A 16,960-nucleotide genomic window follows, 5' to 3' on the forward strand; every position below is an offset into this window, starting at 1 on the left:
GTCGACATCACTGGGTTCTTTCCACAACTCAGTGGTAGACCATTTGCCTGACATGGAGGCCTTCACTTCTAACCCCACCAGCACAAATAGACAGCTATTTTTATTTTAAAAAATATTTATTTTAAATTATGTATAGGGGGAGTTATGTGCCCATGAGTGCAGAGGTCCACAGATGCCAGAAGAGGGTGTCAGATCTCCTGGAACTTGATTGGTGAGCCGCCAGGTGGATAACCCTTGCCTGGTTTTCAGGAAGGACACAGGTAGGACAGAGCCTAGGAGTGAGTGCCACAGGGACCTTTCCACAGCCCCTTTATTTTTTTAGTCTCTGGGAGGGACCTGAAGTCAAGACCACAGTGAGGAAAAGACAAGCAGCTAAAACACTGAAGGCTCCATCCTCAACATTTCTGAACACATTAAAGCTCGCCACCAAGGTGCACATGCAAACATTCCTCTGAGCATGGATGATAGGGATGCTCCAAACCACTCCAGACACCTGCCTCTCGGCTCCTTTCTGAATGTGACTAAACTTAGCACCTCCTTGCTGTCTGGAAACCTCAAAGAAAGTCCTACATTTCAGACGGAAGCATCAAAATGAGGACAGTGTGGGTCCCTTTCCTCCTCCTCTCTCTTCCCTTTGTCTTCTCCTACTTCTCCCCAAAGGGACATGGAAGACACAGAAACCAGCATTTCAAGGTGCTTTTCAGAATAACTTAAAGTGGACGTTGAGACAGGACCTGGACATAGCCCAGTCTTTAAAGATTCCATAACCCAATGCTGAGCAATATTGACAGAAAAAACTAAAAATTAAGAAGAGGGAAACATGCTTGGCCTCTAGTGTGGAAGCCCATGAAGGAGAAGCAAGAGGCATACACTGCCAACAGAAATGGTCAGAAGGATGATACAGACCACAGTCTCTGCTGACCTTTGGGTCATCCATTGTCACATGCACTTTCCAGAAAAAATGTTGCTGTTTCCAAACCATTTAGCATTCATCCCTCTTTAAAAAGCACCAGACCACCACTCATTACTATTTGTTATTTGGTTCATTCAAAGGCATCTTCATTCCCATCATTGGTAACTGGTGATGGCAGCCCTTGGAGCAACATCTTTCTTTAGGTCATGGCTGATGTCTTCAAGGGTCCTTCCTCTTACGTCTTTGACTTCTTTCACTTCTACACCTTCCCCAATTCACTTCAGTCACACAATCCAAGAGTTATCTCAGCACCTCAAAAGTAGACATTATGAGCCTATCAGACAGTAACCCCAATTTCTATCTCTTGGTGTACGTGTTATCATTCTTTACTCTACACAGATCTTCAAGCATATAGTCACCCCCATCATTTCACTTCTATTATATCTTCAGTGTTGGACCTGTGTTCTACCTTCTATCGCCACATCACTCCTTTTATATAGTTTCCCCTTAGTCATTAGTAATAACACCCTGGGGAAAAAAAAATCTCCTGATTATGTTCAAGCAAATCTACTTGGATCTGGCCAGTTGGAAAATCCCAGAGAAAAGCAGGTGGTCAAAGACACTTCCAATTATTTACCATAAATCTTGAATGGCCATTCAACAGTGTTAGAAGGTTTTATGAAAATTCCCCAGTGAACTTGCTTTCCAGTGCAAAGAAGACAATGTTATGTCCAACCCCCTCTTCACTCTCCACAGCCTCCATCACTCACTGTCATCGGCCTCTCACTCATCATGGGAAAGACACATGGGATGGGATGAGTTCTACTTCATCTTCTGACCAGTCAGCAACTCCTAGAACCTGCTTTAGGTACTCTCCTCTTTCTGTAATGGAAGGTATGTCCATGCTTTCACTGATGATCACTCTTCCATGTAAGCATTAGTTGCTTACACCATCCAGGCTTCTCCTACCTCAAGAACTTCCTTCTCCCATTATTCTTTCTCTCCTTCACATCATCAATTTCTCTATCTTTAAATACCTTTCCCATCAAAGAGATGCCTTACCCATCTTTCCTCTGCTTAGAAAACATCTCCCAAGTGAATCCTCTTTCTTGACATCACTTCAGTTCCTTGCTCATTCATCTGTTCTCCTTTGTCATAAAATGTCACAGCATGGGTCTGTAGAGATGGCTCAGCAGTTAAGAACATCAGCTGCTCTCTCTTGCAGAAGACCCAGGCTCAACTCCCAACATCCGTATGTTCACAACCATTTAAACTCCAGTTCGAATGGATACAACACTCTATCTAGGCCACCCTACGGGTACTGGGCATATATGTGGTGCACAGATAGAGAGCTGGAGAAAACAGTCACATACAGAAAATAGGAAAAAAGTACTAGCATGCTGTCTTGTAATTCTTTCCCACTCTCTTCTCTCACAGCAGCCCAGTAAGATCTCTACCAACCCATGATTTCCAAAGTCAGTAGTCCACATCCTATTGATACCACAGAACATTGCACAAAACTACACACACCCCTTCTTCCCCACACCCCTCCCTTCCTCCCTAAAAAAAAGTCCTCCTCCATCACAGTATGATGCCCCCTTTTGGCTAGGTTACATTTAGCAATACCACTCCCTTCCTAGATCCCTGGGTCCTTCTGAGCCTAGGGCATTCTTGTCTCAGTCCATCCCAAGGGTCTTTGCCCTGTCTACTCCCTCTGTTTGATAAGATGTTAGAAATACTGTCCTCCAGTTAGTAACTCAGATCACAATGGAAATGCCATCTCTTCTGGAAGGAAAGCTGTTCTCCTGGTCAAACTCTCCTCACCTTAGGCACACAGGGCCACCTCCACAACACTCATTTGTTCCCAAATGTATCTCATTGGCTTGTTTGTTCTCCACTAGAACTAAGTCCCATCCTTACAGAGCTCACTCTCTTGATCACTGCTGTGTCTCTGGGCTTCCCACAAGGGAGGTGCTTACAAAACATCTGATGATTGAAGGCTTGCTAGGTCAATGTGATTGGTTATGAGGAGGGACACTGGTTACTAGAGCTCTTCAGACTACTCTTTTTTTTTCTCACAAGCACCATCTGCTTGTCAAGTTTGATGGAACCATGGTGACATCAGAAGCCTCAGCAGTTGGAGAGCATGGACAACCTCTAACGAGAACAATGGTCAGAATGGCTCCTGTGTGAAAAGCTCTAACTGCAAATATGTACCAAACCACATCATGGCCTGTATTATTCTTTTTCCTGAGGGAGGGAGACAGAGATAGAGACAGAGACAGAGACAAAGAGAAGAGAAAGAGAAAGACACAGATAGATATACACACACAGACAGTGATGGGGAGAGAGAGAGAGAGAGAGAGAGAGAGAGAGAGAGAGAGAGAGAGAGAGAATTTTCCTGTGTGTCGGTATGCACATGTGCTTATGTGGAGACCCAAGGTGGTTGTTGGGAATTTTCCTCAACTTCTCTTTCACCTTCCACTTTATTCAGTGAAGCAGGGTCAATCAAACCCAGTTATCACCAATATAGCTAGTGTTTCTAGCCAGCCCCAGGGATCCTGTCTCCTCATCCCAGGCTGGAATTGTGGGTTAGCTGCCACCTCCACACAGAATTTATGTGGGTGCTAGAGACCCTAACTCCAGTCCTTTTGCTTGTGCTGAGCCATCTCCCCAGTCTACCACCTGCATTCTTAACCTCTGGGTTTCATTTTATTCATGTGACTTATGCTTTCCTGGCTCTGGAGTTAAATAGGACTTGAGTACTTATTTGTAAAACTCTGGCCTGACATCAGTAATTCTTTCCAAACTTCGCAGCTCTGACAATGGAATAATAAGTTGGTTATTTCTGGAAAAGTCTAAGATTCCTAAGTTGTCCAACCCAAGAAGCAGCTCGGACAGAGGGCTTTGACATCACAGTTTTAAATCTCAGTGCACCACTTGCTGCATGCATGCATGTGTGGGAGGGGAATAGGACTGCTACATTCATGTTCTGACGAAGATCTTAAGGGATTTAGTGTTGGTCCAGCTTCACCCACAACTGCTGCTTTATGCTAGAGAGCTGGATGAACCAGAGTACTCTACTAAGGCAGTGAGAAACTTAACTAAGGCTGTGACATTTGTTTCATTTTGTTTTTAATAAAGTAGGTGCGAAACACATCTCACCATGTTGGGGGGCGGGTGGGAGTGAAGCATTCTACCTACAATATCCTTGACTCCTTTTTTTTTAGCGGCAAGAGATCCAAGGAGACAAGACCCAGAGTTACCGCAAGCTCAATAGAACCGCCTTTCGAACGGAAATCACTTTAATCTTCCAGTCTACTATTGCAGAGCCTTTATCTAAAAAAGAGAAATTTAATTATGTTTTGCAGTTTCTAGGTATGATATATCCATGTCTCAGAAGCTGGGATTTGTATAAAATTATCAATGGTTCTTTCTAGGCAAATTAGTGAGAATGGAAAATGCTCCCATGTAAACTAGTAAGAAGCAGAGCCCGGATAGATCTAACTTTTGAACTAACACATATTTAAATCTTTATTTAAGCCTGAAAACTCCTTTACCCGAGGCTTCTATCAACAGGATGAGTGATACGGGCATATTTGACAGGCAAGCCACAAGGCTGACTTGGTGCTTTACAACCTTCCTTGTGGGGCCCTCTTTACCTATACAGGAAGCTAGGCAGTATTTGGTAGAACTGGGGTCTGACCTTATGTCTTCTGATATATTTTGCACTTGAGTCCATTGGAATTGCACTACTCACAATCATGTTACCCACAGGAAAACAGAGCAAAACCATGTCATGACTGTCTCTCCAGGGTATGTATACCCATACCTGTGTCTGTCAAACGCATTCTTTGAAATCAGAAATTCAAACAGGAATTTTTCTCTCTCTCTCTCTTTCTTTCTCTTTCTTTCTTTCTTTTCTTTTCTTTTCTTTTTTTTTTTTTTTTGAGACAGGGTTTCTCTGTGTAGCTTTGGCTATCCTGGAACATGTTCTACAGACCAGACTGGCCTTGAACTCTTAAAAAAATCAACTCTTCCAGATTTCTGTGCTAAATGCTTTATTCACTAGACTGTTCAGGGAATAGATTCGTGAATTCAATTTTTAGTTACACTCAAGACTTTTCAGAAAATACCTTTTGCTTAGCCTTTGAGGTTGAAAGCATTTCCTAAACACATCTATCAGCCTGTGGACCACACATCTCCCTTTACTCGGTAGGAAGAGGGGTGCCAGGAGTTCACACTCTTGACTGTCATTCACTGTAGTGGGCTAAGGTTTCAGGGAACAATGAGAGACACACTGCAGCGTAAGTCTGAAGATTGTTAGTTACAATACGTTCCCCACTATCGTTTATCCTTCTGATTTCTCACTCCCTTGAACACAATGTCAGGAGGACAAGGCAGATCACTCAGGTTCTAGTAGCTGAGGTTTCACACGGGATTCCCCATTCTATTCCTCCATGAGCCCAAAGCATACATTTGTACAATCAATCTCATGAAAATGGTTTTTCTTCTGAATATAAAACGAATATACACACATGGGTTAAAACATCAAACAACATCTGGAAATGAGGAAAGAAAAGAATCAAGTGATATCCACGCTCTACTATTTTGGTAAGCATTTTTGTGCACATGCATCATTCCATCTTTGCCAACCGGAAGGTAGCATAGAGGACCCATGCAGGGTCCCCCTGACACCCCAGTGACATTTCTGTGCCAACATGATGTCTGGTGTGATCATTTTTTGTGCTTCCATAGTGTCCTGTTGCCTTACTCAACCCAACTCCTAGGGAAGAGTAGAATTTTTCTTAAATAAAACATGGCTCTTAAAACTTCCCATACACCTCTTCTCATACTCATTTAAACGTCTTCTTAGGCTAAAGCCCCAGAAGTATGAGCTGTGTTTTAAATTGAGTTTTCAGTCATGTGCAACTAAGAAAAACGCCTCTGAAGGAATGCTTTGCTCGCTCTAAGAATTGCATATATTAAGATGGGTGGTGGTGGCGGCGGCGGCGGTACACACCTTTAATCCCAGCACTTGGGAGACAGAGGCAGGTGGATCTCTGATTTTGAGGCCAGCCTGGTGTACAGAGTGCTTTCCAGGACAGTCAGGGATACATGAGAAACCCTGTCTCAAAATAAAATAAAATAAAATAAAATGACATGAAATGAAATAAAATAAAATAAAATGAAATGAAATAAAATAAAATGAAAGAAAGAAAGAAAGAAAGAAAGAAAGAAAAGAATTATACATATTATTATACTGAGCTAAGAGCGGCAGCAATAATGACCAAATGGTTGTGACTACTCAAAAGTATACAACCAATCTTAAGAAGACAGAAAACCGAGCACCCCAAACCCACATCTCCCTAGCACTCGTGAGACAGCAGGGCTTTGGCACAAAGCTCCCCACTGTGCTCTAACGAATCCAAGTGGTCAGGGTTGTGGTTTCACATTTCATCAGGGGAATGCCCATGGATGGGAACAGGGTGCCAGGTGGACAGGAGACTGCCTCATTCAGCACTCTCCACTTCCCTCCAGCAGCTGGCTTCTGGCAATCTTCACAAGAGGCACAGCCACACATCCATTCATCCTTTCAGCAAGCCCCACTGACCGACCTATGTCCCCTGGGTACGGAGGCACATGTCTAGTTGACTGTGACTCCATGATCATTATGGGCACGATGGAGAACTCCGTGTGAGCTTTGCAGAAGGTTTCACAGAAGGGATATCACACTGGTCCCGGGAAGGCAGGGTGACAGGGGCATCTTGGACTTAGCCTCTAATTATGCGCTGGTTATTCCTGATACCCAATAGGAAACTATTTGCACAAAAGGATGAATTATTACTAAGTTTTTCCAGTTTCTCTTGTGATGGGGATGAGTTATCAAATACAGTTCTGGCCAGTGACATAGAAACACAGCAGACTGGCTATTAGCTTCTGGGAGGCCTCCCCACCTTTGGATAAAGGTAATGAAGTAGAGAGCCCTGGGCTTTACTTCTGTCTGAAATGTAGATGGAGACCTGGAGCCAGACAACTAAGGGATGACGTCAACTTCAAGGAACTCCCTCCCCTTGGTCAGCAGCTATCTACCTTCACTCTGCCTGCTTGCTGGGAAAAAGACGTACCTTGGTTTACCCCGTGTCAGCCCAATGTACTACCTCACGTATAGCCAAAGACATGCCTCACTAGTGCATCACTTTTCTGACCAAGGTGGGGTCTGAAGAAAGGTAAGAAAATGAGAATGGAGTAAGAGACCAAGGCAGAGAAAGAGGGGAAGGATTGCTCCAGAGTTCCCACTGCCAGCCTAAATAGCTATCGCATACTCTCACCATATGGCAAGGCCAAGGGTTCAAGGAAGTTTTTATTCCTGGCGTGAAAGCTTAAAAGGACCTATGAGTAAATTTATAGTAGAAAGAAATATGTTGACCCTGACCAGTAATGAATAGGAGACAGTATCATCCCTTAAGATGTAACCACTCCAAGAGATCCCTACCCCGAACAACTAAAAACATAACATGAATCATATGATTGAAGAGTGAGTATAACATACGTGTCACAAATGATAGTCAAGCAGGCAGAAAGACCACACAAAGGGGATCAAAAGTTTATGTGAAAATAGCAGATCTGTTTCTAAAACTGTTACTAACCTGCTAGATCTAAAGGAAAGGGTAACATCCCCTTTGAGAGAGGGATTAGAAAGCAGGTGTCCCCAACCTGTGTCCAGAGGGCCCCATGCCCCATAGGATAGAGATGAATGTGACCCAATACAAAACAGTAAACTTCCTAACCCACTTTGAGGGCTGGAAAAATGGCTCTGTGGGTAAAAGCACTTGGTATACAAAGGTGAGGATCTGAGCTTGAAGCCACTGAAGCCATGTCAAAGCTGGATGCAGCACCTCTGTAACATCAGCTCTCCTGTGGCAAGAGCAGAGGCTGAGACAGGAAGTCATCCCTGAAAGCTTGTGAGTAAGCCAGCCTGGAACTGCACTGGCAAACAGCAAGAGACCCTGTCTCAGACAAGGTGGTAGGTAAGGACCAATGCCCAAGGTTGTCTTCTGACCTCCACAATCATGTTGTGTTATGTGTTCACCTATTCTTACACACACACACACACACACACACACACACACACACACACACACACACACACAAAGCCAAAGCAAACTGTAGCAATTCTCTCTCTCTCTCTCTCTCTCTCTCTCTCTCTCTCTCTCTCTCTCTCTCTCTCTCTCTCTCTCTCTCTCTCTCTCTCTCTCTCTCTCTCTCTCTCTCTCTCTCTCTCTAATTAATTGCAAGGTTCATAGTATAAATTTTATAGATGACAATGTTGTGTTACAACGTCAAAAGCTGGTCATCTTCATATATCTTGGCCCAATGGCTTATTATTTCAGGCTGTCGAAGTGATGTGAAATGTTGTAAAACAGGAATCTCACAAGAACAAACATATACGACTTCCTGGAAAATTAACAAGGGGCTGGAGGGATGGCTCTGTGGTTAAAAAGTCTCTACTCTTTGGGAATACTGGGCTTTAATTCCCAGCTTCCCACTTGGTGGCTCACAATGGCTTATAACTCCAGTTCTGGGGGATCTGATGCCGCCCTCTATTGGCCTCTGCAGTCACTGCACACATGTGGTTCACATACAGACAAGCAGCCGCACGCATGTAGAAATACAAATTAATAAAGATAAAAAATAGAACAAGGATGCTAAAAATCCACACAGTCGCCATGCAGACTACTTCCCACAGTAACGAGAGATGGAGACCCTCATCAACATTAACATGGACAACACGAAGCAGCCAATCCATGGGAATCAGCACATGTTTTGGAAAAGACAGCACAGCACAGTTCCTGCTACTCTGGGGGCTCACTTCCTTGACAGCAAGTGTGCAAAAATCACCACACACGCAAATGTGAAATTGAGATTATGTATTTCATCCAAGGCCCAAGAAGCAGGCCTTTAAAATCCGATGGAGGAAAGTATGGACTGACGGACCACTGTCTCCCAACATCACGGTTGCCTATGGAGCAGCATGGTGCCTACAGAGCAGAAGCTAAAACATTTGCTGAAGAGACTGGAAGGAAAATGAAAGAAAATGGACTATTTCTCATGTGGCCAGACATTCCTCAGAAGGACCCAGCTGCTTCTCGACACTGAAGTATTGACATACTTAAAATGTGCCCAAGTGACTAAGTGATATAAGATACGGTCTCATGAAGAGAGAGCAAAAGGCATGTGTGTTATACTTGAAAGAGAATACCCAGCTTTTAAAGTATCGAATAAGGTCACAAAAATATGCCACTTGTTTAAATCATTTCTTATGTAGTTGACCAATATTTTAAAATATCTTCTGAATAGGTTTGTTAAATCATTACTGTCAATCCACCACTGACAGACTGAGGCAGGAGAATTCCAAGTCCAAGGCCAGCCTACGCTATTCCATCAAGACTCTGTGCCAAACCAAACCAAAACCCAAACTCAACCAAACCTCAATCCTCAAACATCACTAAATAAATTAAGTATAACCTCTCAGGGTTAGTAAAGAAAAGATATTCATCAATTTAGCTATGACATTTTCAGCCAAGATTGAACTTGAACAATGCTCTTTAATGGGACAGCAGATAACTTCCAAAGTCCTTTATAGGTGACCATTTCAGAAAACTAGCCTATCACTGGGAAAGAAGAATTACTGATGTTTATATATCGCAGATGAAGTACCACATGGAAATCTAACTCACAGGTCCTATAGTCAGTGAGCAGTGGAGGTAAGGTTCACGCAGAATCTAGGAACCTAGCCCCCAAACTGACCCTCACAACCATGCTAAATCTCCAACACATCAGAGGTAGTGACAGCAGTAACAATCATCAATACTAATAAGAAACGGCCACATGGAGACTGGAGAAATGACTTGGTGGTTAAGAGTACTGGCTGCTCTTGCAGAGGACCTGGGTTTGATTCTTTGTGTCCCCATGGCAGCTCACAGGCAACTTTAACTCTAGACCGAGGGTGTCTGACTTCTATTGGCACCAGGCACACAAGTGGTATGCCGACATACATGTAGGTAAAACACACATACATACATACATACACACACACACACACACACACACACACACACACACACACACACACACACAATAAATAAATAAACGAATGGATAAATGAATGAATGAATAAATAAATAAATGAAATTACAAAAATAAACTGTAACACAGAGAGTTGCTGAGACCACTTCACACATATTTAATCTTTGTGATTATGCCAGACCTCTTCATGTCCCTCCCCTGCCAAGGGCAAGATGCACTTGAGTTTTGGACAAAGTATTAAATCCCAGTGCTGACAAATCCTGCCGGAGACCAGCCAGTTTCTCTCTTTTCTCACCTTGGTGCAAATGACCCTGCCCAGAAAGAAATGCAGCCAGCCTCTCTCCCGGAGTCTGGGATGCCACACTGACAGGGATAGCCTTTCCTGGCCAGAGCTTCTGCAGGGTCAGGCCTGACTTCTCACAGTTGACATGTGAAAGGCGGGAGGAGGAGGAGAGCGAAGAACCCCCCCCCCCCCCCCAGAATTCAGCAGCATAGCAGCTGACTGACCTTGAGCTAGAAGTACAACTTCTACAAGAGTCTGAAGATCCTATGTACAGGGTTATAAGACTCCAATGTGATAGTATACCCCAAAGTCCTCTGAATGGAACCTACGTGTTGACATCTCTCATTAGCGAAACCTAATTATACTCCCATGTGAAGCTTTTATTTTGCCACACCCCCACAAGGGCGCCCATTCCATCTCTGTTCTCGGTGATTCAAAAGAGTAACATCGCTAAACATTTCATATCACTCTTATGTTCACTCTGTCAGAAAAAAAAAAAAAAACACCAACAGGAAGTTCTCACAGAGACAGGGAAGTCATGGTAAGGACCTGCTTATGAGATAGGTGCCACACAGGACCTTACATAACTGTCCTACTAAATGCAGACCTCACATGACATCTGACAGAAGACCTGCTCTAAAAGAGTTTAAATTTTTCATCAGACGCCTTTATAAAAAATTAACACAGAATATGTATTCTCCAAGTAGAGGAATAGCTTGACAAAAATGAGCCAAGGACTTGCAATTACTTCTGAAGCCATCTTTATGGAACTGTGTATTTCCAGTGCCTAACATACCACCCAAGCACTGGCTTCTATGTGAAGGGGAATCAGTGAATTCTTCCTGGACTGTGCCATGGAGTTTACACACCTCAGGAGGTAATTTCTCAGGATTAAAAGCCTCTGTCCTTTGGGTTGTAAGAATGTCAGCGGTGTCCTGTTTTGGGATTGATTTTCATTTCCATACTATGAAAGGCCCTTTGTTTCCTCTCCAAGGTGACTAGGTTGGGAGGTGACAGAATCGTCACAGGCTGCAGATACATCCATTCATCCCCCAATGCTGTACACTGCAGAGGTCTCAGACCCAGCTCCCGTGTCCTCTGTGACATTTAAATCTAGGGTAGCAATCGCTCGGAAAAGGATGCAGCCATTCAAGGAGCAGGTGAGAGCACCCAATGCATTGCAAACTTAACTATTAGGATTCTGCCAGCCCATAATACTAAATGATTCAGCCCTCTGGGTTTTCAAGGCAAGGAGGGAAGGCCTGTGTGTTTCAGATGGTGAGAGCCTGCCGGGAGTACAGATGGGAATTTTATGGCTTGTCGAATGCTTTTCTATTTTAATGAAGAGAATAAATTACAACAGCAGTGTGATTTCATTCCCTATCCCATGTGCTGCAGTAATGAAATCAACGTAGCCCTCTGTCCCGGGCTCCCCTCTCTCTGCATTGTGTGGCTGACTCCAAGCTTAATGGTGATTTCTCAAGAACATCACACCAGCTCTAAAACAAGAAGGGAAAAATCTCTAACTGCAAACATGGAATGCAGAGAGAAGAAAGACACAGTGTCCTCTGGTTATCATGAGTTCAAGGACAGATTCCACCATTTTCTGCAGCAGTCTGGAGGTACAGGGAGACCTGCATGTGCATGGATATGTAAAGAGGGTTTGACTGATGTCCTGTTACCCCAGGGAGGCTGATAGGGGGCCCAGGAAGGCCCTGCTCCTCTGACCTTGGGAGAGTCCTAAGACATATGGCTTTAGCCATGACTGTTATTGATCATTCTTATTAAATCGACATTAACTGATTCTTTTCTAAATATACTTTTATGTGTGCATGAATGTGTAGTACGTGTATACACATGTTTGTATGTGCACATGCACATAAGTGTAGGTTTGAGGCTGATGCTAGGTGTCTTCAATCTCTTTCCATGTTTTAGTATTTTATTTAGTTATTGAGACAGGGTGACTCATTGAATATGGCACTCGCTGATTGGCTAGACTGGCTCACCAGCAAACTGGAGAGCCCCTCCTGACTCCGCCTCCTCCTGAGAGTGCTGGGTTATAGATGGGTGCCACCGCACCTAGCTTCTGTAAGCAGGTTCTGGGGATCAAACTTCGATCATCAGATTGACCCGCTTCACCTCCTGAGCCACGCCACAGCCCCCATGTGCACTTCTGAATTACTCTTAACAGCCTTCACAGGGATACCCAGATGTAAACATCCTCCTGGGAGGCGGCTTTCCAACATATCATCACTTCTAAGAGTGAACGCTCAGATCCTAACTAAAGCTGAAACCCTCGACGGCTGCTTCCCATCGAGGCGAGACTCCACACTGGCAGGGCGGGAAAAGGGAAACTTTAAGGGGGTTGAGACATTATGCAGTGTGTTCTGGTGGCGCATCTGTCGACACTGATTAATTTCACATTTAGAACCAGCGTATTTGAGAGCCCGTAAATTACTCTTTGATTAAAAAAAAAACAACTCTCAACATTAATAATATAATTCTAAGGACAGTCCTGGTCCAGGCCTTCTGGATATGGAAATGTGAGTCAAGCAAGCACAGGAAAGGAGCCCACTTTTGGCTGAACACCACACAAGAGCTGAGAGATACTTAATGGCACATTTTCTAGGATATTGGGCTGTATTCTTATGAAAGTAAATATTGCTGGGATGTGATTAGCAAAGGAGTAGACTGCAAGTTCCAGCTGAAAGTACCTAGCTAGGCATTCCTGCCATACTCTTCCCTATGGTGCACCAGGGGACAGGGGACTTCCCTCACATCTGAAGCTCATGGCCTAGCTGTTGTCTGCGGTGGAAAAGGCTGAGTCAAGAAATCCTGCTTTCCAGAGAATCCGTGTTTGTCTCCTTTAGGACAACAGAACATCTGGCCTCGATTGTATAAAATCCATAATAATTATAATTGAAATAATTTGTTTAAATTGTCAGGTGCCATCTTAATATGGTCCTTCCATCCGCAGGACTTCCTCCCCAACCTAACTATGTTCTGCAATACGTGGTACTTCTCTATCTTAAAAATGAACTACGGGGCTAGAGAGATGGCTCAGCAGATAAAGCGTTCACTGCGCATGAGACTCTGAGTTGAAATTCGCAGAACCCATGTATAACCAGATGTGGTCATGGGTCTCTGTATTTCCAGCGCTGTTACAGAGCGATGGGAGGCAGGAGGATTCCTAGAAGTTCTAGGGCCTGCAAGCCTGGCACAGGAAGTGGAGAACAATAAAACATCCAGTCTCAAACAGGGTGGAAGCAAAACCCGGCACACGAAGTTGTCATCTGGCCTCCACATATGCCATGGCATGCACATACCTGTACTCTCCTATACCAGACACACACACACACACACACACACACACACACACACACACACTGTGAGTGTTTTCTCTCATTTTTGTCCACTATGACTCTCACAGTTATGTGTTTTTACCAGGCCACGGAACTATTAACTACAAATGATACTGAAAACAATTCTCACATCAATGGATTAAATTGTGGGCAGACACACAAGCACATGTATAAAAGACACACAGCAGGAAGAACTGGAAAAGAAATCAGTCTCCTGAAATCTGGGTCACAGAATTCCTTACTGAGGATTAGGACTTCAGTGGTATATATTACTTCAACCTTTTTTTTTTTCTTGTTGGTTAAAGTACTAGGGATATTTGCCTAAAAATGTTTTATATAAATGTCTACTGAGCATATATTAATATTTTTGGCTGGAATCCCTAAAGTGCAGCTTTGAACTTGAAATAGTCTTTCATAATGCACAGTGAATTTCACAAGAGCTTGGTGTGATGAGGATGGTTGACAGCGGCCTTGGTGAATTCTCAGAGCCCAGGCTATCTCTTGTGTACTCACACCCACTTTTGTCAACAGACTTAGAAGGGACTCTGTACTGTTAAATTGTTTTTCTAATTCTTATCCTTTCTTTTCAGTTCTGACAGCTTTGGAAAATTAAGCAAGACTGCTAAAAGAGTAGAAAATGTGTGTGGTGGTGCACACCTTTGATCCCAGCTCTTGGGAGGCAACATTGGTAAGTCTCTGTGAGTTCCAGGTTAACTGGGTCTATATATAGCAAGGTCCAGGCCAGCCAAGGTTACAAATGAGAAGTGAGACCTTGTTTTGAAGAAGAAGAAGAAGAAGAAGAAGAAGAAGAAGAAGGAGGAGGAGGAGGAGGAGGAGGAGGAGGAGGAGGAGGAGGAGGAGGAGGAGGAGAAGGAGGAGAAGGAGGAGGAGAAGGAGAAGGAGAAGGAGAAGGAGGAGAAGGAGAAGGAGGAGAAGGAGAAGGAGAAGGAGAAGGAGAAGGAGAAGGAGAAGGAGAAGGAGAAGGAGAAGGAGAAGGAGAAGGAGAAGGAGAAGGAGAAGGAGAAGGAGAAGGAGAAGGAGAAGGAGAAGAAGAAGAAGAAGAAGAAGAAGAAGAAGAAGAAGAAGAAGAAGAAGAAGAAGAAGAAGAAGAAGAAGAAGAAGAAGAAGAAGAAAGACAATGGACAACGGACTGACCAATCATGCAATTTCTGTGGATGGTTTGTTACTTGTGTGTTCTTTAATAAGTTCAGGCATACTGCTCTCCAAGTGGACAGTACACTGGCACTGTCTCAGTAGATTTATGGTAAATACAGTCCTTAACTACATGGAGAACGTGAACATGTTTTGAAGAATATCATAACCAGACTTTGAATCAGCCTTATCCTGTCATTCGTTCATCATGCCCGATGAGGGACAGCTGAGTCAAACATCAATGATTTGAATATGCCTCAGAACAACTGAGTCATTGCTCTCCAGGTTACTAGTTAATTACTCGGAAAGACTTCTGGTCGTTTTTCCAACTGCCAAGCACTGGCTGGCATTTGAGAAGTAACAAAACTGAAAAGTTAACTGTCACCACTTAGAACCACAGAGTACTTCCTTCTTACTTTCCAAAACCTGACTTGTAACTGCCACAAACAGGAGAGAGCAGAAAGATGGCCCTCTGAGGGCAGCCAAACCTCTGCAGTTCTTCCCCATGCAGGGTCTGGTCCTCTGACCCCCAAACCCGCCCTGACCTTTCTCCTCCTCACATACAGGGAGCTGGAATGCCAACCACTTCCTATCACTGTTCTCCAAGACTCTGTCCCACACTTCTAGCCTGGAGGGTCCCCTCAGTCTCTAGGCGGCTGTATTCTGACTCAGTCCTCTCTCCTGGTACACGCCTACCATGAGCCCTCCACTGACTTCCTCTACATGTTGTTAATCACAAACGCTGCCTTTGGTTTTCTACACTTGTCTGACTCCCTTCCAGAGCTGCCAGTTCACAAACGACTGCACACATTTCATTTCTCTCTGAATCCCCAGGGCGCAGAAAGATCTGCCTCGATGAAATGTTGCAGAGTCAAAGCAGCATGTGTTTCGTATTAACTTCATCTCAGCAAATTATTCCTTTCTGTCCCTGTCATCCCTACTTGTTTTGTCAAAATAGTCCCCTACACATGCTAGTTCCTAAAGATTCATCCCTAGAATCTCATCCCCAAGAAGACAGTTGTTTACCTAGTAAATTGGTTAGTCTGAAGTATATCAAAATCAGCCTTCATAAACTGTAACACAGGACCTAATCTGTTCCTCTCTGGTATCCAACGGATACTAAAATATGCCCATCTGCTCCAGTGACTACTCCTATGGTAAAGAAGGCAAGGGGTGGGAACGAACCAAAAATGGGAGGCTCAGTGGGAAAAGAAAGGGGGAGAACAATGTAATACATATGGCTGGCCCTCAATAATTGTTTAGAAAAATCATTTCTACAAGTGAGAAAAAAAAAAGGGAGACATAACAACAGGAAATGAGATGACAAGGCACTTGGATGGAGCAAAGCTTTCACACAGGGGGATAACTGTGCAAGCTTTCACACAGGGGGATAACTGTGCAAGCTTTCACACAGGGGCATAACTGTGCAAGTTTTCACACAGGGATAACTGTGCAAGCTTTCACACAGGGGGATAACTGTGCAAGTTTTCACACAGGGATAACTGTGCAAGCTTTCACACAGGGGGATAACTGTGCAAGCTTTCACACAGGGGGATAACTGTGCAAGCTTTCACACAGGGATAACTGTGCAAGCTTTCACACAGGGGGATAACTGTGCAAGCTTTCACACAGGGGGATAACTGTGCAAGCTTTCACACAGAGGGATAACTGTGCAAGCTTTCACACAGGGATAACTGTGCAAGCTTTCACACGGGGAGATAACTGTGCAAGCTTTCACACAGGGATAACTGTGCAAGCTTTCACACAGGGGGATAACTGTGCAAGTTTTCACACAGGGGGATACTGTGCAAGCTTTCACACAGGGATAACTGTGCAAGCTTTCACACAGGGGGATAACTGTGCAAGCTTTCACACAGGGGCATAACTGTGCAAGCTTTCACACAGGGGGATAACTGTGCAAGCTTTCACACAGGAATAACTGTGCTGGCAAATGTTCCTGTCTAGTCACAAAGGTATGACTGTTAACACCAAATGGAAGATAAATTTAAACTTTAAGGGAGGGGATAAAAGCCACATGCCAAACAGAAACATGATTTCATGCCAAAGTGGACTGAATGGGCTCTCGATTGTCTTTCCCACAAAGGACTGGATCCTTGGTCCCCTTTATCGAAATCGGCTATCACGAAGACAGTACAGCCT

At 43.9% G+C, this 16,960-nt stretch overlaps 1 protein-coding gene across 23 annotated transcripts in view; it reads right to left on the bottom strand.

The window, feature by feature from the left end:
* Positions 1–16,960, bottom strand: part of Ank3 (ankyrin 3) — a 483,262-nt gene that overhangs the window by 280,149 nt on the left and 186,153 nt on the right. The window lies entirely within an intron of this gene.

Source organism: Peromyscus californicus, unplaced genomic scaffold (assembly GCF_007827085.1).
Source record: "Peromyscus californicus insignis strain IS unplaced genomic scaffold, ASM782708v3 Scaffold_19__1_contigs__length_69161282, whole genome shotgun sequence".
Taxonomy (NCBI): Eukaryota; Metazoa; Chordata; class Mammalia; order Rodentia; family Cricetidae; genus Peromyscus; species Peromyscus californicus.